Source organism: Rhincodon typus, chromosome 31, assembly GCF_021869965.1.
Source record: "Rhincodon typus isolate 14 chromosome 31, sRhiTyp1.1, whole genome shotgun sequence".
NCBI lineage: Eukaryota > Metazoa > Chordata > Chondrichthyes > Orectolobiformes > Rhincodontidae > Rhincodon > Rhincodon typus.
Window position 1 is genome coordinate 2709443 of NC_063362.1, and position 27354 is coordinate 2736796.

Below are 27354 nucleotides of genomic sequence, written 5' to 3' on the forward strand. Positions count from 1 at the left end.
GGCCTGCTGTGTTCATCCAGCTCTACACCTTGTTATCACAAAGAGCTAGCATACAAGTTCAGCAGGTAATAGCGAAGACAGGTGGAATGTTGGTATTTATTTGAAAGAGAAAGGAATATGGAATAGAAAACGCTTGCTAAAACTATACAAGGTGCTGGTTAAACTACACCTAGAATATTGTGTATAGTTTTCATCCCCTTATCTAAGGCAATATACCGGCACTGGAGGCAGTCCAGATAAGATTTACTACGTTGATCTCCGGCAGAGATCCTCTTGTAAGGATAGGGTGAGTAAGTTCAGTCCATGTTCATTCGAGTTTAAAAGCATGCAAGGTGATCTTACTGAAACAAAAGATGCTTGGGTGGGGCGGTAGGGCTTGCACCTGCTGATACTTGCTGGTGATAGTAGATGCTGATGTTCCCTCTTTTTGGAGGGTCTAAGATCATAAACTCAGAACGAGGCGTTGCCTAATTAAGGTAGAAAAGAAATTTCTTCTGAACATGGTGAATCTGTGGTATTCTTTACCATAGAGTGCTGTTGTGGCTGAGTGTGATTTTCTCCACTTGCAAGTTAGTTTGGAATTCACTTCGTGAATTTTTAACATTCAGTTCTTACATTTATGCAAAAGTCCAAAGCATTTGAAAAAACTTTGTAATGACATGGGGTATGTAACTTTTTTTACTTGTGCATAACCAACTCTCCCTATTGATGTAGGATTTATCCTTTGACAGTTGTACAGTCTTTTCAAATGTGTTCTGACACCTCTGGAGCAGGTAAGACTTGAACCCAGGACCTCTGGCGTAGAGGTAGGAACACTCAAATGATTTTCTATACTGAGTTAGTTAAAGGAGGCAATAGTGGTCCTGTTAGTGCCATTAGCAGCCCTTTTAAGGGAGAGGAAAATTGACTGCAGTTACTGCTTCTAGTCAAAATTGACTGAGTACCCCAAGAAACATTGTACTGATGTTAGGTGAAGATAAGGTTGTGCCCAAATAAATACAGTTATTTGGCCATGTCTATCATAGAATCCCTACAGTGTGGAATGAGGCCATTCAACCCATCAAGTCTGCACCAACCCCCTCAAGCATCCCACCCACACCTGGCCTCCTAATCCGCATAGCCTAGACATCCCTGGTCACAATGGACAATTTAAGCATGGCCAGTCAACCAACCCTGTGTGTGCGAGATACGCGGACACAGGAAGAACATGCAAACTACACAGTCACCTGAGGGTGGTATCGAACCTAGGTCCCTGGCGCTGTGTGGCAGCAATACTAACCACTGAGCCGCCGTAATAAATGAACAAAAGATGTCTCATGAAAATTTGGAATAGGATGTATAATGTAAATGCGTTGGAAACAGTTTGGAGCGGGTTTACCAGACCAGTACCTGAAATGGGCAAGTTGTTTTATGATGACAGATTGGACTGGCTAGACTTGTATCCATTGGAGTTTGGAAGGCAGAGGATGGAAACAACTAAGAAACCTTGTCAGGGTTTATGTGGAGAGTGTGTTTCCTCTCGTGGGCGAATCTAGAACTAGGGGTCACTGTTTTATAAAGATTGGCTATTTAAAGACAGATGAGGCAAAAAATCTGTAGAATATGTATTTAGAACTTTGTTCCTGAAAAAGTGATGGAAGCAGAGTCTTTGAATATTTTTAGGGCGGGGGCAGATTGATTCTTGATAAGTATGGGGCGAAAGGTTTATGGGAGTAGGTGGGAATGTTGCAATTTGAAGCTGTAATCAGATCAACGATTATATTAAACGGCAGAGAAGGCTTGAGCGGTCATTTGGCCCCATGTTGCGCCTTGTTCATACATTCATGGTTCTTATGGTATGCACATTTGGTAAGGATCAAAATCTTGCATACGTACTTTAGGGAATTTAGTGAAATTGATTTAGCAGTCGAAATTTTTATCGCTTCAGGGTTATGTTGTGGTCATGTGCTAATTTGTGTGAATTCCTTTTCCAGTTTATCTTGCATCAAAAAGGCTTCTAATTAAAAGAAGTCTGTGCTGAACATGAACTCAGTTGTGAAGCAGCGCACAGAGCCATTTTGCGTTCCACTATATTGATGGGTTGCTAGTACTCCCATATGTTGCCTACTAAATATTTAGTAAAATACGGACCTTATTCTCTGGGCACAATTTAGCTTTTAATCCTGATTACATGAAATCACTTGTAAAGATTGATTTCAAACTGATCTTGTGAAAATTACCATTATATTTAATGATGTTTATATGTAGGACTGTGATCCAGTTTGTAAGTCATTTCCTTTGAAAGTGTATTAGTTTTATTAAAAGCTGATTACATGCAAGTTATTCCAATAATACAGATGTCCATGTTTTTCTCTGGACCTCTTGTGCCAGGGGAGATATTTTTCTGCCAGAATCGGGGAGGTGGTTAGCTCAGCTTAATAGTGCATCGCTTCCATTGGGACTAGACAAACTATTGTCAGTGTTTCACCACACAGGTAGGAAATGGATGGCTGTTCCAAGCGAACTGTCTGCGTGCTCTTATTTAAGACTATTTTAAACCATTTGTGGTGTAGCACTACTGCATTGATGGGATTTTATTGGACACTTGCTCAATTTGCACTTGAATGCAGATGTTAGATATTATGACAGTTAAGATATTAAAATGTGTGTTAATTTCAGGTATCTCATTATTTGTACACAGTGACGATTAGCAGTATTCATGTCTGGTTCGCATTCTTTGCGGATGTCGACTTTTGCATTGACATAGATTTGAATCATAGTTTATCCTTAAATTTGGTTTGTCAGGATAAATGTGGTCTGAATGAATGTAAGAAATGGGAGCCAGAGTTGGCCATTTTAGCACCACAGGCTTGTTGTAGGATCATGGTCAATCCAGTTGTGGCCCTAACTCGATTTTCCTGACTGTCCCCAAAACGCTGTACTGCCCTTGTCAATGAAGAATCGAACTGTTGAAATGTGGGAAAAGCAAAGCAAATCAACTCCTAAGAAAGGTAAATGACCATAGGAGGTTGAGAAAGGAAATTAACTGGAGAAAATTCTCTCCTTCATTAATAATGAGGTAATGATAGAAGTTGCTGGCTTCTTTACAGTGCAGGGCAGTGAATCCTGAAATGGTTTTCATTTTTTTTCCCTGTTGCTTTTTGGTGTTGTCTAGGTCTTTGGGAGTACATGTGTGTTAAAATGCATTTTAGTAGCCAATACGTGAGATGTTGCCCACCAGGACCAGCTGTATAGCTTTTTTTATTACCTGTTCCCGCACAAAAGTGAATTTGCGTTTTGGACAAAGCCATTCCGAAATGAATTGTGCAATATCTTTGGTCTCCACTATCAAAAAATTATTCCCAATCAATATTTTGAAAAGTGTTTTTGTCAGCTTTTTTTGCTAAGTTAACGTTCATTTTGTATAGAATTGAGACTTATTAACTTCTGATACCCACAAGCTATGTCAGATCTTGCTGACATGGTTAAGAGGAGCAACAGTGCCACCATTTTTTTTTTTCTCCTTGACATTCTGGAAGCCAGTTGTAATACCTCCAAAAGTATTTTTGTTTTTGAAAAGTGGACAACAATATGACGGAAAATATTGCCCATATGTAATTGCTCTGAGAACAATATACATCAAACCATACCAGTTAGGGCTGGCAGGTTTCTTTCCCCGATTGATATGAATAATCTGACAACTGTCCAAATGTATTGAATTCAGTTTCACTCTTCACCGTAGTGAGATTTTAATCTCTGGTTTGTTGGTATAGCACCACAATCAGTCAGCTGTCATTCCGATGTTAAATCCTATGACACGTTGCGTGATTGAATTTTAAAATGATTTCCTTGATTAGCTCAGGGATTAATTTTGATCAAGGGAATATTTCTAAGCAGTGAGAATTAATGGTCTGTTTTCACTGGTTTTTGAATTAAGTATAGCTGAAGGATTTCAACGTCTGACCTGATCTTAAAACATGTACTGATGTATGGCTCCCCCTTCCAGATTTTCACTTCATTCTGGTGTCAGTTTAGAGGCTGTCTAAGTTCATGCTGCATTCAGACTAAACTACACTGTTGGTGCAAAACAACAATTTTGAATATACATTTCTGCTGACAGCATCCAGCTGTTAATGAAATAATGAATGTTGGAAAGAAGCAAGAGTAGTTTTTTTTTTGTGTAGGATTCTTTGCAAATACTTATGCTGAAAAATGGCTGCAGTTATGAACGTTACTTGAGATCTTCTGATTTAAAGAAGTTGTCGGGTTTCTAAACTAAAGCGGTGATGCACTTGCGGCAAATACTGTAGTATTGAAATGTCTTCCACAAGGGTAGATGGATGCAGGAAGGGTGGGCTGTTTGAATGGTTCATTCAGCATAGCATACGGAGGTTTTACTTTTGGTTTTCTCTCTGAAGTAAGCTAGAAATCTTTGACGTTACATGAAGAAAATGTGAAATTTGTGTTTTCCCAGATCTGCCATCCGTCAAGTTGATTTGTTCAAAATATCTCTTTAAAAAGTCTAAATTTGAAATCCTGATTTTATTTATTGAACTCCTGGTTTGCCCCTCATTGTTTCCTCTAAATTTCGGATTGTCTAAAACTCTGTCCGCGTTTGTCCTTGCCGCAAGTCTTTTCAACAGTTAGTATTATGTTTGCTGATCTAAATTGGCTCTTAGTCATACAGTGCCATGACTTTAAAATTCTAGTCCTTAACAAAACCGTCTCCATCTGTAACCTCCAGCCTCTTCAGCATTCCAAATGCTTGCACTCATCTAATTCTGGCCTTATAAGCATCCCTGATATTAGGTGCTTCGCTTTGTGGCCATACCAGCATCTTTTTGGGTCCTAAGCTCTTGTGTTCCCTCTCTAAACCTCCACCTTTCTTCATTTAAAACTGTGTTCTTAAAACTGATTTTGGCTAAGCTTTGGACTGATACTCATCTGAAGTGCTTGAAACTTTACTAAAAGGCTATAAATAAAACTAGAAATGGTTATGGTAAATTGACAACGTAATATGACTCCCATTTATTCTGGAACTGCTTGATACCAAGACCTATTCTGAAAGCTCTGCATGTTAACATTAATGGCGTTTTTTTAAAGAAGTGTTTTAAGACCAACAAGTCAACTCCATAGTTGCTAAAATTACATTAAAGCTGACGTACAGTAATGGTGCAATATCGTTTCTCAAGTGGTTTCAATTTACCAAACTCTGAACTCTCCAACTTTTTTAAACCCAAGATACTGCATGGTACAGAATTAATGCAAAAATGTCGCAAGCTTCAGCAATGACAGCCTATGAGGACAAACAAAGTCAGACAAATTTGAAAGTTACGAAATATCTCATTTCTCCTTTTACAAACATAAAATCCCTACAGTGTAGAAAGAGGCCATTTGGCCCATCAAGGCAAACATCAACCTTCCAAAGAGCATCCCACCCACTCCCAGTCCTACACCCTATCCCTGTAACCCAACATACCCATGCACTGGACACTGTAGACAATTTCCCATGACCAGTCCGCCTAACCTGCCCATCATTGGACTGTGGGAGGAAACTGGAACACCCAGAGGAAATCCACACAGACACATGGAGAATATACAAACTCCACACACAGTCACCCAAGGCTGGAATCGAACTCGGTTCCTCGGTGCTGTGTGACAGCAGTGCTAACCACTGAACCACCATGCTACCCTGAGTAATGAACAAAATTTCCCAGAAATAAATGAAAAGTTATTTCTGTTTCATGAAAATTTGGAATAGGATGCAATATGCTTATGTTATAGAAGCAGTTAGGAGCAGGTTTACCAAACTAAAACCTAAAATGGCATGCTGTCTCATGAGGAAAGATTGGACAGGCCAGGCTGAGGAGCCTGCTCCTCTAATGCCACCTGGCCTGCTGCATTCCTCCAGCTCCACACCGTTATCTCTGACTCCAGCATCTGCAGTTCTTGCTATCTGAGTATTCAAACACCATTGTCTATGGAGTTGTATCACAGCAGAAGTTGGTCATTTTCTGACTGTGTTCATTTGCATACCTTCCCTCCAATGTTGCTTAGTAGCAGCTTGAATTCAGAATGCTTTCCTTAAATCTCCTCTGGTGATAAGGCAGTTCACCAGCTGCAGAGAGCTAACTCACCATAACCTGAGGATTGAATGTAGAGTTGTACGGCACGGAAACAGACCATTCAATGCAACCTGTTCATGCCAACCAGATATCCTAAATAAATCTAGTCCCACTTGCCAGAATTTGGCCTGTATCCTTCTAACATCTTCCTATTCATCTATCCGTCCAGACACTTTTTAAAAGTTGTAATAGTACGAGCCTCTGCCACTTCCTCTGTCAGCTCATTCCATACGTGCACCACCCTCTGCGTGAAGAAGTTGCCCCTTATATCCCTTTTTAAATCTTTACACTCTCACTTTAATCCTAAAACTCTCATTTTTGACTCCCCTACCCTGGGAAAAGACGTGAAGTATTCACCCTGTCTTTGTCCCTTATGGTATCGTAAACTTCAATATGGTCAACCCTCAGGCTCTGCTCCATGGAAAATAGCCCCAGCCTCTACAGCCCTGGTGACATCCTTGTAAGTCTTGTCTGAACCGTTTCATGTTTTACAACATTTTAGCAGAGAGACCAGAATTGAATGCAGTATTGCAAAAGTGGCCAAACTAATGTCATGTACAGCCCCAACATGATGATGGGCAAAATACGTGGCTTGTATTTTTCTAGGAAAAAATAAGGTTATGTATTTTAGAGTCGTGAGTATGTAATTACCTTAATTTGTATTAAAATCATGGTTGGGTCACATACTGCTCCAGAGAGCACTGAAAACCTTTGTCAGCTGATAGCTTTTTAGCATTGAATTTTGCTAGAATTTGTTACTCAGTAATGTCCTATCTGCGTCTGTGTTTATACAGAGGTGAAGGAATCATACCAGCATGTGTTGGCATGACTCTGGTTTAAAATACATAAAAGGATTCTTCTCCAATTTGAAAACACCCCTTAAAATCTAAATATAGGAGCAGTTAATTAGATCTCCAAACTCTTCATGTCCCCTTTATTCAGATATTCTCTGTGAAATACCAGTCCCCTTACTGGGGTGGTTTCTTTGCTTCCCTTCTCTAATTGTAGGATCTAGTTCCTAACCATTACCCGAATCTAACTCTTTGATATGAAGTCTGCACTTTGGTTTCTGGTTACAATGCTGTTGAGTTCAGTTAGGTTTAAAAGGTGTAATAGGGGTAACTGCTCCTCCTGTTAAATTTTCTTTAAAATTGTTTTCGTAATGGCAGCACTTAATTCAGTTTCCTAGCAGCAAATGTAGACCCAGAATTCTATATCTTCAGATGCATCAATGCTGCAAACCAAGCAGTGAGAGGATCGAGTCATTTGGCTATTTTAAGCCAAACCTTACAGTTTATGCAGTAAAATTTTGTGACTGCTGTAAAACTGAATTTGGCTTGCATTCAATGTTTTTGAAATATTTGCATTATTTTCTCTTTCCTTGCTCCATGCTCTCAAATTCCATTGGTTGTACTACCTTCCATTACTTCATTAAACTAGTCGTATTCACTGCATATAAAACTGGATATGTTATCTGTGTAAAGGTTAATATATTTTAAATACAACTTGGACAACTAAAAGGAGATTAGGGTTGAGATAATCTGACCATCACTATGTATTTTGGAATACCGAGGCAGGAATGTAAATGTAAACTGTTTATATTATTGTTCACAGCATTTTGTTTTTCTAAGGAAGCAACAAATTAATATTGATCAGAAATGTAAGTCCACAGTTTCACGTATTAAATTGTCTGATTGTTCTCCTTTTGACTTGTAAGGAAGGATAAAAGATCTTTGCGATGCAGAGTGGTTATGATGATACATGGCTTTTAAGGCTGAAAACTGAGGAGGATATCTCTGTTTCATAGCCTTTGAATCACATTCCTCGTTATATTTCGGTGTTCTTGCACTGTCTTTGGGAACCTTTAATTTCCCTTGAATGCAAAGACATATGCATCTGCTTTTGAAATTGTCCGATTGCTTGTATGAGAGTGCAGGTGATATTCTAGGCTCAATTTGAGTTGCATCTTGAGGGATCAATCTTGCTATGATCCTGAAGACTTCAGATGGGTTCTGCAGTAGGTTAAAATATTACTACATTATCACTTGTGGTTCATACAAAAAATACTGTAAAAATTGCTGGGTTTGTTTTGAAGGAAGCATTTTTGAATTGTCTGAGTTCCTTAGTGTGAGGTTGCCCTTGCATCTGTGTAGATGTGAAGGGTGTGGCTTCCTTGAAACTGCACAAAAGGCAGAAACAGCAGTCAGCTTTCTGACCTTTCACTGATAAAAAATACGTTCAGATCCCAGTACATCTGATGTCTGAAATTTTTATAGTTAGCAACAAAGCAATATTGGAAACCTGAAAGTCTGGAACTATGCAGCTTGGATGTTAATTTAATTTATTTTTGATAGCAGACTTGCATTCCACCTTCCCCTGCTTTTTGTCTCAAGTGATCAGTGTGCTATAGAAATACTGAAAGTATTCATGTGACTCTTGAGAATTAAGCTCTATATTGACAGCACTAGAAACCATTTAGCTAATTCTGAATGACTGTTTACTAAATTGCTTTTTATATGTAGGTTTAAGTATGTCCTCACTAGATCCTATCAGGCCATTCTTGGGAATGCTTCTTTCTTTTATTGGTGATTGTGTTAGTTTTGCACTGTCCAAGTAATTGTTTCCACACATACCTGAATGTAGCAGTACCCACTGTATCTATCCGAATCAATAGCTGCACCTTCCAGCCTGGTGCAGAAATTTTAAGTTGTCTCCTGCCATTCATTTATATTGAATGTTGCCTGTAAAAGTGAGCTCTTGGGGATCTGACCATAAGACAGAAGCAGGAGTAGGCCATTGGCTCATCAGGTCTGTTTTGTCATTCAATGAGATTATTGCTAATCCGATGATCAACTCTTCTTGCCTCTGCCCCATAACTATTTGTCTCCTTTATTGATTTGGAAATCTCTTTGTCAGCCTTAAATATACTTACCACCCCACCTCTACAACCAAAAATTCACTACCATCAGGAAATTCCTCCTTATCTGTCTTAAATGGACAACTCTTACGCTGAGATTTGTCCTCTGGATTTAGACTGCCCCACAAAGGAAAGCAGCCTCTTTGTATCTACCCTGTCAAGGCTTCCATGAACCTTCTATGTTTTAGTAGGATCAAACCCCATTCTTTTGAATTTCAATGAGTACAAACCCATCCTACTCGACCTCTCCTCAAAGTAAAATCCCTCCATATTCTGGATCAACCCAGTGAACCTTCTCTGGACTATTTCCAATGTCAGTGTCTATCCTTTAAGAGGACTACAACTGCTCAATATCCTAAGTCTAACTAGTGGCTTTGTATAGTGTAGCAAGACTTCTGTATTTTCTATACTCCGTTCTTTTTGAAGTTAAACTAACATTCAGTTTGTCTTCCCTATTTCCTGCTGAAGTTATATACCAGCTTTTGTGATTTGTGTGCAAGGACTCCCAAGTCCCCCTTACTGTAGATTTCTGCAGTCTTTCTCCATTTTGATGTTTGATATGTAAATCATAGTATCTGGATCCACATTTGGTATTAACTCTTCAGTTCTTAAGGGTAAATTATTGCAAATTAACTTTGAGCAATGTAGTTTGAAATTTGTTCTGAGACTTTTTCAGGTTTGAATTTGCACCCAAAGTTTAAGTGAAAGATCACCATGGGAATAAGTTGGAGTTAATTTTCAAACTTTTTTGGTACATGATACTGAGGTTTCTTTCCATTTGAGGGAAAATGACTTTAAGCAATCAGTTCTCAGTGGCCCATATTTACTGTCACATTAAGGCACGTTTAATGGTACTTATCATTAGTTATGTGCAAGTTATCCAAAATCTTGTGACAAGAAAATGCTGGTAAATCGAATCATCAAAATTTGATGAACAGTTTGGTTTGCTGTAGCATCAGCTCCCCCTCATCCACCTGAGTTTTATGAAGCTGCAGCATGTGCACATCACCTGCCATTTGGGGAGGCTATGGCTAGTGGTATAATCACTAGCTGAGTTTCTGGGTTAATAGTCTAATGTTCCGGAGACTTGGGTTCGAATCCCGCCACAACAGATGGTAGAATTTGAATTTTAAAAATATCTGGCATTAAGAATCTAAAGACCATGAAACCATTAATTGTCAGAAGGACCCCTCTAATTCACTGATGCCTTTCAGGTAAGGAAATCTGCCATCCTTGCCTGTTTTGGCACACCTGTGACTCCAGACCCACAGCAATATGGTTGACTCAGCTGCCCTCTGAAATGGCCTAGCAAGCCACTCAGTTGTATCAATTACTATGAAGTCTCAAAAGACATGAAACCTGACCACTGGAAGGTCACCAAGCGTTCACATAGGCACCGGAAAAGACCAGCAGAAACAGTCCTGTCAACCCTGCAAAGTTTTTTCCTTCCTAACAACTAGGGGCTAGTGCCAAAATTGGGAGAGCTATCTCTCGGACTAGTCAAGTAACATCCTGATATAGTCATACTCAAGGGATTGTACATTACGAACAATATCCCAGACATCACCATACCTGGATATGTCCTGTACCACCAGCAGGACAGACCCAGCAGAGGTGGTGGCACAGTGGTATAGAGTTATGAGGAAGTTGCCCTGGGAATCATCTTCATTGACTGTGAACACCATGAAGTCTCATGGCTTCAGGTTAAACTTGACAAGAAAACCTGCTGGTTCCCACATACCATCTTCCCATGGCTGATGAATCAATGTTCCTCCATGTTGAACAATACTTGAAGCACTGGGGGTGGCAAAGGTGCAAAATGTGCTCTTGGTAGGGATTTCAGCATCCAGCACCAAGAGCAGCTCAGTAGCAGGGCTGCTGGCCGAGCCGGTTGGGTCCTAAAGGACATTTCTGCTAGATTGAATCTGTAGCAGGTGGTGAGGGAAAAAATTACTTGACCTCATCCTTACTAGTCTGCTGGCTGCAGATGTGTTTGTCCATCACAGCATCAGTAAGAGTGACCACCTCTCAGTCCTTGTGGAGACAAAGTCCTGACTTCGCATTGAGTGCCACACATGATGGAGGGTATTCTATCACCACGTTAAATGGGACAGAGTTCAAACAGATGTAGCAGCTCCATGACAGGATCCATGAGGCGCTTTGGGCCATCAACAGCAGCAGAATTGTAGTCCAGCACAATCTGCAACCTCATGGCCCAGCATACCCCCCACTCAACTGTTGTCATCAAGTCAAGGATCATTGGTTCAATGGCATGAGCAGGAGGGCATACCAGGAACAACATCAGGCATACCTGAAAATAAGGCGTCAACCTGGTGAAGCTGCCAAACAGGACTGCTTCTGTGCCCAAGACCATAAGCGCTAAGTGATCCCACAACCAATGGATCAGATCCAAGCTCTTCAGTCCTGCTACATTCAGTCATGAATTGTGGTGGACAAAACAATTCACCGAAGGAGGCTCTACAAATATCCCCATCCTCAATGACGGAAGAACCCAGCGCATTAGTGTAAAAGATAAGGCTGAAGCATTTGCAGCAGTCTCCAGCTAGAAATGCTGAGTGAATGATTCATCTCAGCCTCCTCCAGCATCGCCAATACTGGTCTTCAACCAATTGGATTTGCTCAACATGATATCAAGAAATGGTTGGAGATGCTGGATACTGCGAAGGCTATGGACGCTGACTACATTGCAGTAGTAGTACTGAAAGCTTGTGCTCCAGAATTCCAGAACTGGAAGTCTTAAAACACATTAAGGTAGATAAATCCCTGGGTCCTGACAAAATGTACCCGAGAATTTTGTGGGAGGCTACCCAGGAAATTGCAGGGCATCTAGCAGTGATATTTACATCAGCCACAGGTGAAGTGCCAGAATGTTAAGAGGGTGGCTAACATTATAGGAAAGGCTGCAGGGAAATGCCTTGGAACTGCATATAGATGAGCCTAACATCTATGATGAGTAAGTTGTTAGAGGGAATTATGGGAGACAGAATCTACAGGCCTTTGGAGAGGCAGTGGCTTATCTGGGATGATCAGCTTGGCTTTGTGCGTGGGAAATAGTGTTATGAATTTGAGGTTTAAGGATGACCAAGAAAGTAGATGAGGCCAGTGCTTTAGATGTCTACATGGACTCCAGCAAAGTCTTTGACAAGGTACCGCATGGTAGGTTGTTGAGTAAGATTAAATCTCGCGTGATCTAGGGAAAGCTAGTCAATTGGATACAAAAGTCTCTTGATGTTAGAGACAGGATGGTGAAAGAGGGTTGTTTTTCACACTGGAGGCCTGTGACCAGTGGTATGCCACAGGGATTGGTGCTGGGTCCACTTTTATTCGTCATTCCTATAAATTATTCGGATGAGAATTTATGTATGGTTGGTTAGTTTGCAGATGACACCAAGATTCCTGGTATAGTGGACAGTGAACGAGGTTATCTGGGAATGCAGCAAAATCTTGATCAGCTGGGCCAGTGGGCTGAGGAATGGCAGATGGAGTGCATTTTTGTGGGTCACACCAGAGCAGGACTTACACAGTTAATGGTAAGGCCCTGGCGAGTGTTATAGAACAGAGGCCTAGGGATACAGGTTCATGACTCCTTGAAAGCAAAGTCACAGGTAGACACAGTGGTGAAGAAGGCATTAGGCATACTTGCTTTCATCAGTCAGAGTATTAAGTATAGGATTTGGGACATCTTGTTGCAGCTGTACAAGATGTTGGTGAGGCCATACTTGGAATACTGTGTGTAGTTCAGGTTGCCCTTCTGTAGAAAGAAGGATATTATTAACCAGAAAGAGTGCAGAAAAGATTTACTAGGATGCTACCTGGACTGGAAGGTTTGAATCATGAGGAGAGGTTAGATAGGCTGGGGCATTTTCCCTGGAGCATAAGGTACTGAAGGGTGACCTTAGAGGTCCATAGTAACAACTTTTCTCTGTGGTAGGGAAGTCTGAAACAAGAAGGTGTCGGTTTAAGGTGAGGAGAGAGATACAAAAGGGTCCAGAAGGTCAGTCTTTTTGATATAGGATGATGAGTGTCTGAACTGGGCTGCTGGAGGTAGTGATGGAAGCAAGTACAATTTTGTCTTTGAAGAAACATTTAGACAGGTACGTGTTTGGGATATGGACAAAACCCACGCAAATGGGACGAATTTAATTGTGAAAACTGGGTGGCATGGGTATGTTTAGGCCAAAGGGCCTGTTTACATGCCGTGGACCTCTGATTCTAACTTGCTGTTCCCCTAGCCAAGATATTCCAGTACACTTAAGACCTTGGCATCTATCTGACAATGTGGAAAGTTGCCCCCAGTTATGTTGCATACACAAAACCAATTAACTGCCCTATCCGTCTGCTCAGTGGTACCCAGTTCGTGTTCTGCCAAAGCCATTCAACTCTTGACCTTGGTTCAAATGTGAAAAAGAGGTGAGGTGAGAGTGACAGCCCTTAGCATCAAGACTGCATTTGACCAAGTATGGCATCAAGAACCCTAGCAAATCTAAAATCAGTGGATATTGGAGCAAACTCCACTGGTTTGAATCATACCTGGCACATAGGAAGATGGTCCTGGTTCTTGGAGGTCAGTCACAAGAGTTTGAGGAAATCCCTGCAGGTGTTCCTCAGGTTTGTGCCTTAGGCCCAACCATCTTCAGCTGCTTCATCAGTCACCTTCATAGTAAGGTCAGAAGTGAGGATATTCCCTGATTATTGCACAATGTTCATCATTTGCGATTCCTTAGATACTGAAGCAGTCCATGTTCAAATACAACAAGACCTGGACAGTCTCCAGCTTTGTGCTGACAAGTGGCAAGTAACATTTGCGCCACACAAATGCCAGGCTATGACCATCTCCAATAAGAGACCATCTAATCACCACCCTGTAACATTCAATGGTATTCACTGAATCCCCCACTATCTTAATCCTGGAGGTTGCCATTGACCAAGAACGCGACTGATCTCACCGCAAACACAATGGCTACAAGAGCTGGTCAGAGGCTAGGAATACTGTGGTGAGTAATTCACCACCTGACTCCCCAGAGCCTGTCAATCATCTACAAGGCACAAGTCAGGAGTGTGATGGAATACTCCCCATTTGTCTGAATGGGTTTAACTCCAACAACTCTCGAAGCTTGACATCTTCCAGGACAAAGCAGCCTGCATGATTTGCACCACATCCACAAGCATCCAGTCCCTTCACCAACGCTCAGCAGCAATGGGTGCACTGTAGAAATTCACCAAAGATCTCAAGGCAGCACCTTCTAAGTCCATGACCACTTCCATCTAAAAGGACAAGGGCAGCAGATACATGGGAGCACAACTACCTGCAAGTTCCCCTCCAAGCCATTCCCATTCACCCTCCTGACTTAGAAATATATTGCTGTCCCATCACTGCATCAAAATCTTGGAATTGTCTTCCTGAAGACAATGTGGGTCAACCCACAGCAGGTGGGCTGCAGCAGTTCAAGAAGGTAGCTCACCACCACCTTTTCAAAGGCATCTATGGATGAGTAATAATTGCTGGCCGTCCAGTGATGCCCACATCCCACAATTGAATAAAACTAACGTTAAACTCTCCAGGGAAAGTTGTGCTGCTTAACATAGAGCTCTGTTTTTGCATGTGATTTTTAAAAAAAGGAAACAGTTCAAGCTGCGGGGTCTCATTTCTACAGGTATTAACGAATTAGTGATTAGTAATTAGTGATCTTAAGGCTAACATGCAGGTTCATTTGGTAGTTAGGAAGCCAAAAATAATGTTAATATTCATTTCAAGAGGGATTGAATATGAGAGTGGAGATGTACTGCTGAGGCTTTATAAGGCTCTGGTCATTTTGAATATTGAACAGTTTTGGGTCTGTATGGAAAGATGGATTTGCTGGCATTGGAGGAGTCCAGAGTGGGTTTACAAGAATGATCATGGGAATGAAGGGCTTGTCATTTGATGAGCAGTTGAGCAGTCTGGGTCTGTGGGGTTTACAAGGATGAGAGGAAATCTTATTGAAACTTGCAGAATTCGGAGCTCTGGATAGAGTTGAGCGTAGAGATGTTTCCTTTGGGACAGACTACGACCTGGGGGCTCAACCTTAATGAATAGATGACCCTTTAGAACAGAGATTGGGCATTCTTCAGGAGGCAGGTGGTTAATCTGTGGAACTTGTTGCTGTCAAAGGCTGTAGAGGCCAAGGCATTGAGCCTCTTTAAGATAGAGGTTTTTGTTGAGTAAGAGGATCAAGAGTTATGGGGAGAAGGCAGGAGAATGTGGTGTAGAAACATATCAGCTGTGGTCAAATTGTTGAGTAGACTGTATTAGCCAAATTCTGCTCCGATGTAACGGTTTATTCAGCTTTCCAATACCAGACTTCCAGTTTTAAAAATGTACTGCTAATTATTTTTTTTTTTGAGTTGAATGCTGAATCTCATGCATGGTTTCCTGACTAGAGGTTTTCCAGTTAAGTAATTTGAACACGAGGGGTTTTTAGAAGGAAGAATCTCCTACTGATCAGTCACAGTCTCGGAAGTTTTTATGGTGCAGAAGGAAGCCATTTGGCTCATTGTGCCTGCGTCGGCTCTTCAAATGAGTGCCCATCTCTGATTTATACCTCCCCTACCAGTGTTCATTATTGTTATCCAAATCATTATCCAATGTCTTCTTGAATGCCTCATTTTGAAATAAATGAAGTTGAATTGTATTTCTCCAATTTTTAGGTAATGCTGTGCCTAGTTATAATTCTTTAAATTCCCTTTCACTTGTGTAAAATGAATATTTAACATTGTTAAAATGTAAAATTAGAGATTTATTCATTAAAGTTAAATCCAGTTGTTTTTCCTCTTTCAAGATGCAAGCTATGTGCAATGCAAGCTATTATATTGGACAGTGTGAATTCTAAGCTTTTCACAATTTTGGCGCAAAAAGTAATCTCTCTTCTATGAGGAGACTAAAACTTTGACATTCTGAATTTGTCCAAGTGGGTATGAGTTAATCCAGAGGAACGCTCATGACTAAATAGTTAAATTACTAAATTGATAATCTCACCCAAAGTGGGAAATTGAAGAAAAAAATCACACACCAGTGCAGTTGAACTCGTGTTGGGAATTGAGTAGAAAACCAGGAGAAGAAAGTACTCCGTGCTGTAACTTGCTTTTGGAAAGCAAAAGTAATCTTTAGTGACAGCTTGTTTCAAGTACAAAGCTCATCAAAATACATACTGTATAATAGCCAGTGATATTTTGCAGCATTAGGAGGGAGAGAAAATAGATTCTTTTTTAAACCAAACAGCGCTTTACTGCTTTGGTGCATTGAACTTTAATGAAAATAAATGCTGTATAACATTTCAATCTATTGTGCAAAAGCATTTTATTATGCAACTTTTTAAAAACTATGCTGGAATGGTACAGTTCAACTTTTAAAATATATCAGCATGGCATCATGTTGATATTTATAGATAATTCAGATCAGTACTTGCAAATACTAATAATCACGGCTTCTATATTTCATTGGCATCTCTAGTTTTTTTTTAAAATTCACTAGTTCCCTAGTTGCCCTTGAGAAGGCGGTGTTTAAGTATCACCTTGAACGGCTCTACTTCCTCAGATGGCTAAGGAAATTTGGCACGTCCACAATGACTCTTACCAATTTCTATAGATGCACTATAGAAAACATCTTATCCAGGTGTATCACAGCTTGGTATGGCAACTGCTCTGCCCAAAACCACAAGAAAATTAGAGTTGTGATCGCAGCCCAGTGCATATTGAAAATCAGCCTCCCTTCCATTGACTCCATCTACACTTGCCGCTGCCTTGAGAAAGCAAACCAATATAATCAAAGACCCTTCCCACCCTGGTTATATTCTCTTCCATTGGGCAGAAGATGTGAAAGTTTGAAAATATATATCAACAGATTTAAGAGCTTTTTCCCTGCTGTCATCAGACTTGTGAACTAACCTGTCATATTAGAGTTGGGTTTTTTTTGCACTTTCTCTGTAGCTGTAACATACTATTCTGCATTCTGTTCGGTTACCCTGATGTACTTGTGCAAGGTGTGATTTATCTGGTTAGCAAAACAGTACTTTTCATTGTATCTTGGTACATATGACAATAATGATCAAATCCATTTGATGTAAGTATACCCATAATGCCATTAGGGATTATGTTTCAGGATTTTTGACCCAACAACACTGAGGGAACAGCATTATGTTTTCCAGTCAAGATGGTAAATGTCTTGGGGAACCTGCAGGTGGTGGTGTTCCCATTTATTTGCTACCCACATACTTCTAGAAAGTTATGGTTGTGCATTTGGAAGATGCTGTCCAAAGAGCCTTGGTGAATTTCTGCAGTGCATCTTGTAAATGGCATGCAGTGCTGCTAATGAGTGTAAGTGCTCTAGAGTGTGAAAGTTGTCATGTGTTATTCCACTCAAGCAGGCTACTTTTGACCTGAATGGTTTCACGTTTCTTGTGTTGTTGGAGCTGCATTCATCCAGGCAAGTATCTCACCACACTCCTGTCTTCTGTCTTGTAGATGGTGAACAGGCTTTGCAAAATTGGAATGTAGTTAGTTGCAGATTCCTAGTCTCTGACCTCCTCTTGTAGCGTGATATTATCTGGTGAGTTCAGTTTCTGGGCAATGATTAGATTCTCTCTTGCCATTGAGGGTCATTGCCCAGCACCTTTTGTGGCGCAAATGTTAATTTGTCATTTTGTTAGTCCAAACCTTGATATTGTCCATGTTTCATTACATGGACTGCTTCAGTATTTGAGTCATTAATGGTGCTGAACATTGTGAAATCATTTGCAAACATGATAACTTCTGACCTTATGATAGAGGGAAGGTCTTTGAAGCACCTGAAGCTGGTTGGACCTAGGATGCTACCATGAGGAATTCCTGCAGAGCTGATATGGCTGACCTTCAATAACCACAGCTATCTTCCTTTGCATCAGGTATGACTCGAACCATTGGAGAGTATTCCGTCTGATTCCCATTGATTCTGTTTTTGCTTGCGTTCCTTTGCCCCATATGGTCAGTTGCAGCGTTGATGTCGGAAGAATTCTGTGGCATGAAAATTAAATAATCTGGCATCTTTGGGCTACCTCAGTGAATACAAGCACATTGAGATACAAATAATGTCCAAAATCCAGCTATACAAAAATTAAAATAGTCCAAGAACTGCACAGTTTTCTCTCTATTGCTACTTGCAAAACACAATAAGCATGAGAATGAAGAAACAGTCTTCAGGCTGATCGCAAAATATGAGCTCAGTCGCCCATATGCGTGATCCAAGTCCATTGCAACACATCTGCCTTCTTCCCCCCCCCCCCCCCCCCCCCAAACCCTTTCCCAAAGCTTCCCTGTTTTCCAGATGCAAAACTGCCTGATTCACTAACTGGTGTTCTGATTGCAATGATTTTGGCTGCTTCCAGGGGAGTCTGATAGAAAACAACCATTTATTTCTGTTGCATAGGGATTGTAAGAAAGAGTTTTTTTTTGTAAATCCAAAATCTGGGATACTCCAAAACCCAATGTAAACCTAATTCCAAGGATCCAGGTGCATTACCTGCGATTTCCCCCCATACGGAACATGCTGAAAGTGTATTGCGTGTTTTGGACTTCGCCTTAAGCCATGAAGTCTCAAGTAATTGCCACATTGCTGTAATTACGTGATCAGTATAGTTCTGGTACTGGAGCATCCACCAATCTGGGTCAATTGTTCATTGCCATATTATGGAGTACATCAACACTTCATATCTAAGCATTGTGTAATAGAGCCAGAAGTGGAATTTGTAAATCTGTTCTCTTTGCTGATGTTATTCATGCAAGTCATTTCCAAATTGGCTGCTGGAATTCCTGCTATGCACTGACACTGTGGTTCATTCCTTGATCAAAGATGCCATTGCGATAGAAAAAAACATTTAAAAATGAATGTTGAGTTTAATTGGAAAGTACACAGTTAAAATTTTAACCAGTGCATTTTTGCAGGTGGCAATTCAGTGCAGATGTTGAGTAAACAGTATTCATACTGTGTTGCCATAAAAGGGGCCTTTTGTGCTTACAAGATGACACCATGAATTCTCGAACACTGAAATGTCAGTTCCAGCAACAAAACAAATTACAATTCTCTGGACACTATACTCTCCTTCCTGAAACTTCTGAACCATTGACACAAAAATTACAATAATTTTCTTATTCCAGAAGCTAAAATGCCAAGTTTAGAAATAAAAAATAAAGAGCACTGTGTGGATCTAACAATATTGGGCTGCAAAATGATTTGATCTTGAAATCATAACTTTGTTATTCAAATTGTTTTTGAATTTGTAACATTTTTGTTATGGTTATCACTGGAATAGGTATTTTACAGCGTAGTGTTAAAGTAACTAATTGTGACGAAAGAAAAGTACATTGTCGAACGATGTCATCGTTAGGCTGATAAAGCAAGCTTGGTATTGGAAGGTGCAAATAGGAATAGTGTTTATTTGCTGGAGCATGTTTGGACAACATCTCAGCATTTGTACCAGACAGCATGATAGTTTTCATTATTCTTGGCCTATTTGAGAATTGTATTAAGTTTAAAATTTCTAGCAATATTTCATGAGAATCAATAGTTGTTCACTCATTTTCCACTGAGTTAGAATTTTTTTCTTTATTCATTAACGAGATGAAGACGTCACTAGCTAGGCAGCATTTATTGTTCATCTCTAATTGCCTAGAGGGCAGTTGAGAGTCAACCACATTGTGGGTCTGGAGTCACATGTAGGCCAGACCAGGAAAGGATGGCAGCTGCTTCCATAAAGGACATTAGTGAGCCAGCTGGGTTTTTCCGACAATCGACAATGGATTCATGGTCATCATTAAATTCTTGATTTCGGGTATTTTATTGAATTCAAATTCCACCATCTCCCTTGGCAGGATTCGAATCCGGGTCCCCAGACTGTTTTCTGGGTCTCTGGATTAACAGTCCAGCGATAATACCACTAGGCCATTGCCTCCCCTTTTCAAAATGCATAGGCAATGGATTTAATAAATTGGATGGAAAGAACAAAAAACATTTTTCTTGAATTCCTGCTCCCTGCATGAGAACCTTTCTGGTCAATTTTGTGGAATTACTTCCTGAATTTCTTGACATGGCCTCAGACTTTGCCATCACCATGTTCACCGCTGAGAATGTATCTTCCACATTCCTCCTCCATCCGAAGGTATGCTACCAGCCCCCACTTGTCCATCGTTTGTGATTGCTGTCCTACGTGTATCCTGATGCACAAACATCTTAACTTTACAATTCACATCCATGCATCCACTTTGCATTCTCTTTTTAACCTACACCAAATGCAACACTTGTACACTCGACTGTACCCCAATATTGGTGGCCACCTCGGCCTGATGGTTTGGAATTTTTCCCGAATTTTCTGCTGAGCCCACGTTCTTTCCACAAAATCTACATCTGGTTACCCCTCCTACAATTATAACACTGACTGTTTCAGAAATACTCATTACATAACAAACCTTTGGGCATCCTGAAAATGTCAACGGCTCTTTTTCTCTCTATGGCACAGGTTTCGTTTTCTCCCTATAATACTTGTGTAGGAAAAGCCCCAAATGATATACTAATATTGCCTTGGTGTATTGGGTTTCCTTTGAGAGGCAAGGAATTCTCTTAGCATTCTCACCAGCCATCATCTTTTGACTCTGTTGCTGCCACCAATCATAAAACGGATCCCCTAATCTTCAGAGGTCTGCGCTATTTGACTGCTACATTGCTTATGGAAAATGACTCGGGGATAATTAGTGGATTGCGATATGTTTTGAGCCTTCCTGAAATGTCAGTATATGAAAGGTTTTCTTCAGCTTTGATAGAACAGAAGGAGCATTGTTCAAGCCTTCCTCATAATTGAAGTTCTTCAGTGCATTCTTCGTTATATATAACATATAATATAACTTGATTTTACTTGGTCAAAAAATAACTGTTACCTGCACACATTGGAACTGTCGTTTTCCAAAATAAATTGGTACTCCATGTTTCTGTTGAAAATTTCCATTATATGCAGGTCATGTCTGTTAGTGGAATTATCCCATTTTAATTGCATCATGGCAGATATCTTGACCATCTGTGCCCTAGTTTTGACTCATTGACTTTTAAAAGAGTAAACTGCTTGTGTACACAACCTCATGTTCTGTCTTTATTGATGCCAAATTTGGATTTAATATTGTGATCAAATTGCTAATAGCCTAGCCGAATGATAAAATTCAGTTTAAATGCAGCAATATTCATTGTACCTCCTACAAGCCTGTAATGTTTTGAGGTTTCCGTCACAGCCTTTTTCATAGGAAAGCAGCCTACAAATGTTCCGTTATCTCTCTCGAACAACAAAAGCAGAAACTTTTTAAAAACTGGGGGCTGACTGAAAATTAAAAATAACATCCTATGATATTTTAAACAGGTAAACGTTCTCCATAATCATCTTGGCAAACATTTATGATTTCTTGATGTATGGCTTATGAGCTGGTCCACTAATTTGTATTTAGCTAATTTCTCCAAAAATGATTATTCTTCTGTAACAGAGTCCAGATGGTTGTTTTAGCATGTTTTAATATTTGAGCTGATCAGAGGGTAAGTTCTTCCCTTATACAGAAGAGAAAATTAAAATATTTAGGTCAGTTTCCTAACCCCCGATGTCACATTTTTTTAGACCCTATTTATTTTATCCCATTGCTTTCTATCAGGCTCCAGTCTCTGGTTCATACTCCAGTGCCTTGGACAACTGCTGTTAGAGTTCATGTCATTATTTTTCCTGCATTCTAAGAAAAAAAATTATTTTACCCAGTTGCTTATGAATCCCTTTCGAGCTTCGACATTGTCTTTGTAATTTGTTCTCTGAATGTGGGAATGCCAGCAAGTCTCAATTATTGCTTATCCCAAGTGGTCTTGTTCCCCTAGAAGAATGTTATTTAGGAAACTGAGGACTTTGGCTGATGCTGAAACATTAAACAGTTCTCTGGCATGGTGCAAAGCTGGTTTCTATCATTTTGTGATGCCTGCATGTCCTTTGCTTCAAAATAGGTTTTGGCTCAAGTGCGTAGCTAACTAGATTTAGATTATGCTTATGCTCCTAAAGTGTATTGTGAATAAAATATGCACGAAGTATTTGTAGTCGTCTTATCTATCGTTTTTGGCAATCATGCTGGTTTTAAAGAGGAATAGACTTGGATCTGTATAGTACCCTTCAGGACCACATGATATTCCAAAGTGCTTTACAGCCAGTTAAGTATTTTTGATATGTAATCATTGTTGAAATGGAGATAACAAATGGCAAATTTTTGCACACCGAGCTCTTGCAAATTGTTAAGAAATAGTGGCTAGACACCTTTTTTTAAGAAAAAAACAGAAGTTAACAGTGACCTCCCCTCTACAAAATTGTAGGATGGAATCTGTACATCTGTCTGAGAGGCCAGGATGGGCCTCATTCACTTCTCACCTGAAATACTGCACTTCCATCAGTTCACTATTCCTTGGTGCATTGTGTGTCTGAAGTGGGTGGGGCTGGTACACTCAACCAGCTGATGTTATGGTTTCGTGGATACTGAAACTGACTGGAAAGAAATTAATTTTAAATCAATATTTTAGCCATAAATGTATCACATTCAATAAAATGTTTAGTCATTCAGTGGAATTTTTTATTCACTTAAGTGAGGTGGGCATCTCCAGCTGGGCCAGCATTTGTTGCCCATCCCTAGTTACCCTTGAAAAGGTGCTGCTTTAAAATGCTGCAGCCAGTTTGCTGTAGGTAGACCTAAGGTGTCATTAGGAAAAGAATTCCAAGATTTTTACCCACTTATGCTGAAGGAACTGATGTATTTCCAAGTCAGAATGGTGGCTTGGAGAATAATTCAGAGGTGATGTCAGACCATAGGCCATTCAGTTAGTCGAGTCTGCTTTGCTATTGAATGAGAGCTGATCGTATAAATCCTCAACTCCACTTTCCAATCTTTTACCCATGATCCGTGATTACCTTGCTGATTAAAAATCTAATTCAGTGTTGTATTTCTTAATAACCCAGCCTCAAAATCCCTTTGCAGTGAAGAATTCCACAGATTCACTGCCCTCTGAGAGAAGATGTGACTACATCTCTGTATATCTGCTGCCCTTGTCCTTCTACATGAAAGGGGTTGTCTGTTTTGAAGCTACTAAGAAGGAGCTCGGTGAATTCTTTGATTTACAGCACCTACAGCTCTTTTTGTTTTTTGTTTACTATTTGAGGAATCTTGCTATCTGCCTATTAGCTGAAATTTGTGCAGTAATATTAATTTTTTCTTTAGGAAATAAAATCTAATTTCTTTGATCCTAATGTGGAGTCATTTATGCTTTTAAAAATGTAGAATATCAGTTATCCAGGCACCAGATTGTTTTGCATTCTTAAATAATCTCTCAAATCATGAGGTAACTTTGGGCGACCAGTGGTAGTTAGAGCTTCGAGCAAGTTTTTAACCATGTGAGCTGCTATTTTTGATTTTCTTTTTGGGGAGAGGGGAGTGCGCGTTTAGTGGCGGTGACTGCCCCAGGTGATCAACAAACTTTTCGAAGAAACTGTGCAGTTCTAACTGCTGGACCTAGCACATGAGAGCTCAACAAGTGTGTTTTTACCCCAACATTCAACCTTTGAGGTAGCACTGAAGACACCATCCTTGACCTTCAATGATCCCACCAGAAGCACCCTCAAGTGGTGCCTACAAATTAGAATAATTACAAAACTGGCTGCAGATTGGGAATGGAATTAATCAGCACTGCAGCATCAACTGATACTTGCTGACAGAAGTAATTGAATGCTGCTGGAGACATTGGAATGGAGTGTCTGAACAGTGAGGCAGTCAGCAGCATGCTGCTCATTATTTGCCAGTGAGCTGTAGGGATCCTACAATTGTGGTAGAGCTTTTACTGTAGTAGGATCAAATCTGACCACTTTTTTGTGAATGCATCTAAAATTGCAATTGTGCTTGTGCTGTTTGTTGTGTCCTGATATTCTGTTAAAAATATTGTTTCATTCTAAAGCACTTGCCAAAAATAGTTTATTTAAGGTGATTAGCTTCTGTTTAAATATTGCCATATAGTGCATTGAAGTTTGCATTTGAGAGCCATGAGTCAGCTTTGCGGTATGAATTACTGGAATACTGCTGAACTGCCCGTTGGATTGAAAACTACCAGTAAGTATAGTGTGTAAAGCAGGTTATCGGTTGATTGGGCAAACCCTGTTTGAACCATCTAGCAGCACAACAGAGCTACCCTCATTGTTATCAATCTGTATTTTGTTGCTCTCATGTAGTTCTACTGGTAAAAGTATGAAGCTGTATTGGCTTTGGGGCATAAATTTTGTTTTAAACGTGGTTATCTTGTACTGTAAAGGCTCAAGTTTACCATCTCCTGGGAGCAAAAGAGAATAAGACTTGGGAGTGTTATCTTGCTTTGACAGTCATGTCACTGTCTTTCTGTGGGATGTGACAAAATTCCAGATCAGATCTTTGAGAAGTATTAAATGACATCCATTTGTAAATTTGCAGTAGGCACGATTTGTTTATTGGTCCTGCTCTTGGAGAAAATGCACTCAATCTTATCCTGATTTATCCTCTCTTTGTGGAGCTATCAGGGAATGCTGGTTTTGTCAGACTCAGTCAACAAAGGGATTATTACGCTCTGGGTATTGTTATTATAGTGATAATCTCTGGATCTCAAGCTCTGTGTTAACCCTCCTCTTCCCAAGAAGCAAAAATCTGTCTAGAATGTATTAGTGTTAACACTCCACAGCAGAATATTAATTGTGAAACCACATGTGTGTCGGCATGTTTTAATTACTGCAGCTACTGGAGAAACAGACCTGGATAGGTCTTCAGTTGTCTGCCTGATGACTACAGGCAAGAGGATAAGTAATCATGGATGCAGTCAGCCTGAGAATTGCTGTTATATCGCCATTGCTTCACTATCAGTGGGTCAGAATCCTGGAATTCCCTCCGTAAGGGCATTGTGGATCAATCCACAGCAGGTGGATTGCAGCAATTCAAGAAGGCACCTCACCACCACCTTAAGAGCAACTAGGGATGGGCAATAAATGTTGGCCAGCTAGTGATGCCCACATCCCACAAAATGGAGGAAAAAAGGACATGCAGAGCATAGGATACTTCGAGCGAGTCAGACAAGGTTACGACTGCACAGGATCAAAAATTGTGCACATTCAAGAAGTTCTAAAGCTCTGTAAAATAGCGAAGTTTATCACAGCATTGGATGCAAGTAGTTCACTGAATTTTCTAGTGAAAGATCATCTCAACCTGAAATGTAACTGTCTCTTCGGATGCTGTCTGATCTGAGTATTTCCAGCAATTTTTAAGTCACTGACTCTATTGAGTTTTATTAGTTCTTAGTGTCACTACATTGCTTAAGATTTTCAATATCACTTTGTTGGAGTACCGCAACTGCTGTTCCAGGTGCCAATTTATAAATTTGAAGCAGTGATAAATTTTTGCTTTTCTTTTTAAAAGGCAGGATAGCTTAGTAACATTTTTATATTCAACTACATTACCATCACTGCATCTTCTACCATCAAATCATAGGAGTTACTACTAGGCAGAATCTTAATTAGATCAGCTATGTAAATAGTGTAGCTGCTAAAACAGGTCAGAGGTTATAAATTCTGCTGAGAGTGACTTGGCTCATCAGCCTTCAAGCCTCTTCACATTATACAGCATTGGTCAGATGTCAAGAATATTTTTCTCATGTCAGTTTGTGGAAGTCCAGAAATGCTCAAAAAGTGACTTACCTAGGTTTCTTGAATTTTGGTGCAAATTCTTACAAAATGAAACTTTTTGTATAACTTTTGACTTGCGATTATAATTTACTTTAAGTTGAAAGTACTTAATTTTTGAAACCGCATCCCTTTTGTCAAATTCCTTCATACCTTATGATTGCTTGGTAGTACAGAACTTGAAAATTGCTTAAAGGGTACAAAGTCGAGTTTTTCGCCTTGCACTGATCAAAGTTAGGGCTCAAACCAAACTTTGAGAGAGTTCACCCATTTGTTTTTTTTTAACAGCTTGAGAAGGGAGTGTTGATTTATTGGACTGTGGCTGGCACAGCAATGCAGCAGAACTTGACTGTCAATCCTAGCTAGCTAATTAACTTCTGATCAGGGAGGGAGGTTGGTCAGAGTGTTGTCATGAGAATGCAACAGAACCTTTCTAGAAAAAAAAGGTGCAATGTATGCACAAACTCGCTTTATAGCCTGCACCAAACAATTTCCTGTGTGTGAATATGTGTGGCTTCTAGTTCATGAATGAAACTCTGTTACCCTGATTTGATGATCTTAACTTCGTTTCCAGTGTAATTTCTAACACAAGTGGATTGTTTTGTAAGTGTCCAGTTGCACAGTCCCATCCACTGCTGGACACCTGAGTTTTTCAAGTGCAGACTGTTTGAACATGATTGGCACACGTCCCACTACAGGCACTTAAAGGAATGTATATGATATGGTTGTCATTTCATTGTGATGTATGTCCTATTTGCATCTGTCCAGCACTGAAACCCATATACCATACACGTCGACAACTGGTGGACCATATCAAACAGGTTTGGAATGACCTGGGTGATGCACTCCCCAGTGGTATCTTAAGCCCAAAGGACACTTCAGAAATAGCTAATTGATTAATTTAGTTATTCACAAGGCCATTTAGTTACTTAAACCAATTAATTTTGCTGCATTTGCACCTTGGATAAGCACCATGTGCAAGTAGGTAATAACCTTGAATCAAGTTTGGAGAGCTTTAGCCAGGATTGCTGGTTGGACTATTTTATTGGATGATGGGATGTTGGCATCGCTTGTTCCCAAAGCGTGTATTTGTATTGTCTATAACAACCTTGAGATAAATCTGGATTGGTCCAGGAAGATCTGGTTTAAGAAGTGACTTCTCTTGTCGATCATAGTGATTACGCCACGTTTATTGTCAGTCCTGTTCTCCAGGAACAAGTGGAACAAAAAACTGCCTGATGTCAGCAGCATATAATTCATATCTTTTTAGGGCTCTTGTCAAGTGATTATGTCCCTTACCTCTGAGCCAAAAAGCCCAGTTTCTAGCCCTGCCACCTCCAGTGTTGTCTTAGCACATCTGAGCAGGTGGTTTTTTAAATGGATAATTTGTATCTCTCTCAAAGGGTAGGACTAATAATTCCCTAAAGAAAACCATTATACAGGGGACGTTGGAGAATTGATAATGTAGTGAATGTATATTTGATTTCAACCTAACTTTTAATACCCCTGTAAACCATTTAAAGCTAAAATTTATGATACTGAAAATGTCAGCCCC

The 27354-nt window shown here is 40.0% G+C and overlaps 1 protein-coding gene across 4 annotated transcripts in view; it reads left to right on the forward strand.

Annotated features, from left to right (window-relative positions):
* The window catches only part of LOC109911846 (guanine nucleotide-binding protein G(I)/G(S)/G(T) subunit beta-1), a 66167-nt gene that overhangs the window by 6770 nt on the left and 32043 nt on the right, over positions 1 to 27354 (forward strand). Inside the window, exons 1-2 of one of the 4 annotated variants that reach the window (XM_048614913.1) lie at positions 17547 to 17626; positions 17845 to 17960. The exons of 2 other annotated variants lie outside the window; for them this stretch is intronic. The gene's annotated coding sequence lies outside the window, so the exon portion shown is untranslated. Of the gene's footprint in view, positions 1 to 17546; positions 17627 to 17844; positions 17961 to 27354 lie in introns of those variants that run through there. One more of the 4 variants, XM_048614911.1, reaches the window with a different exon arrangement.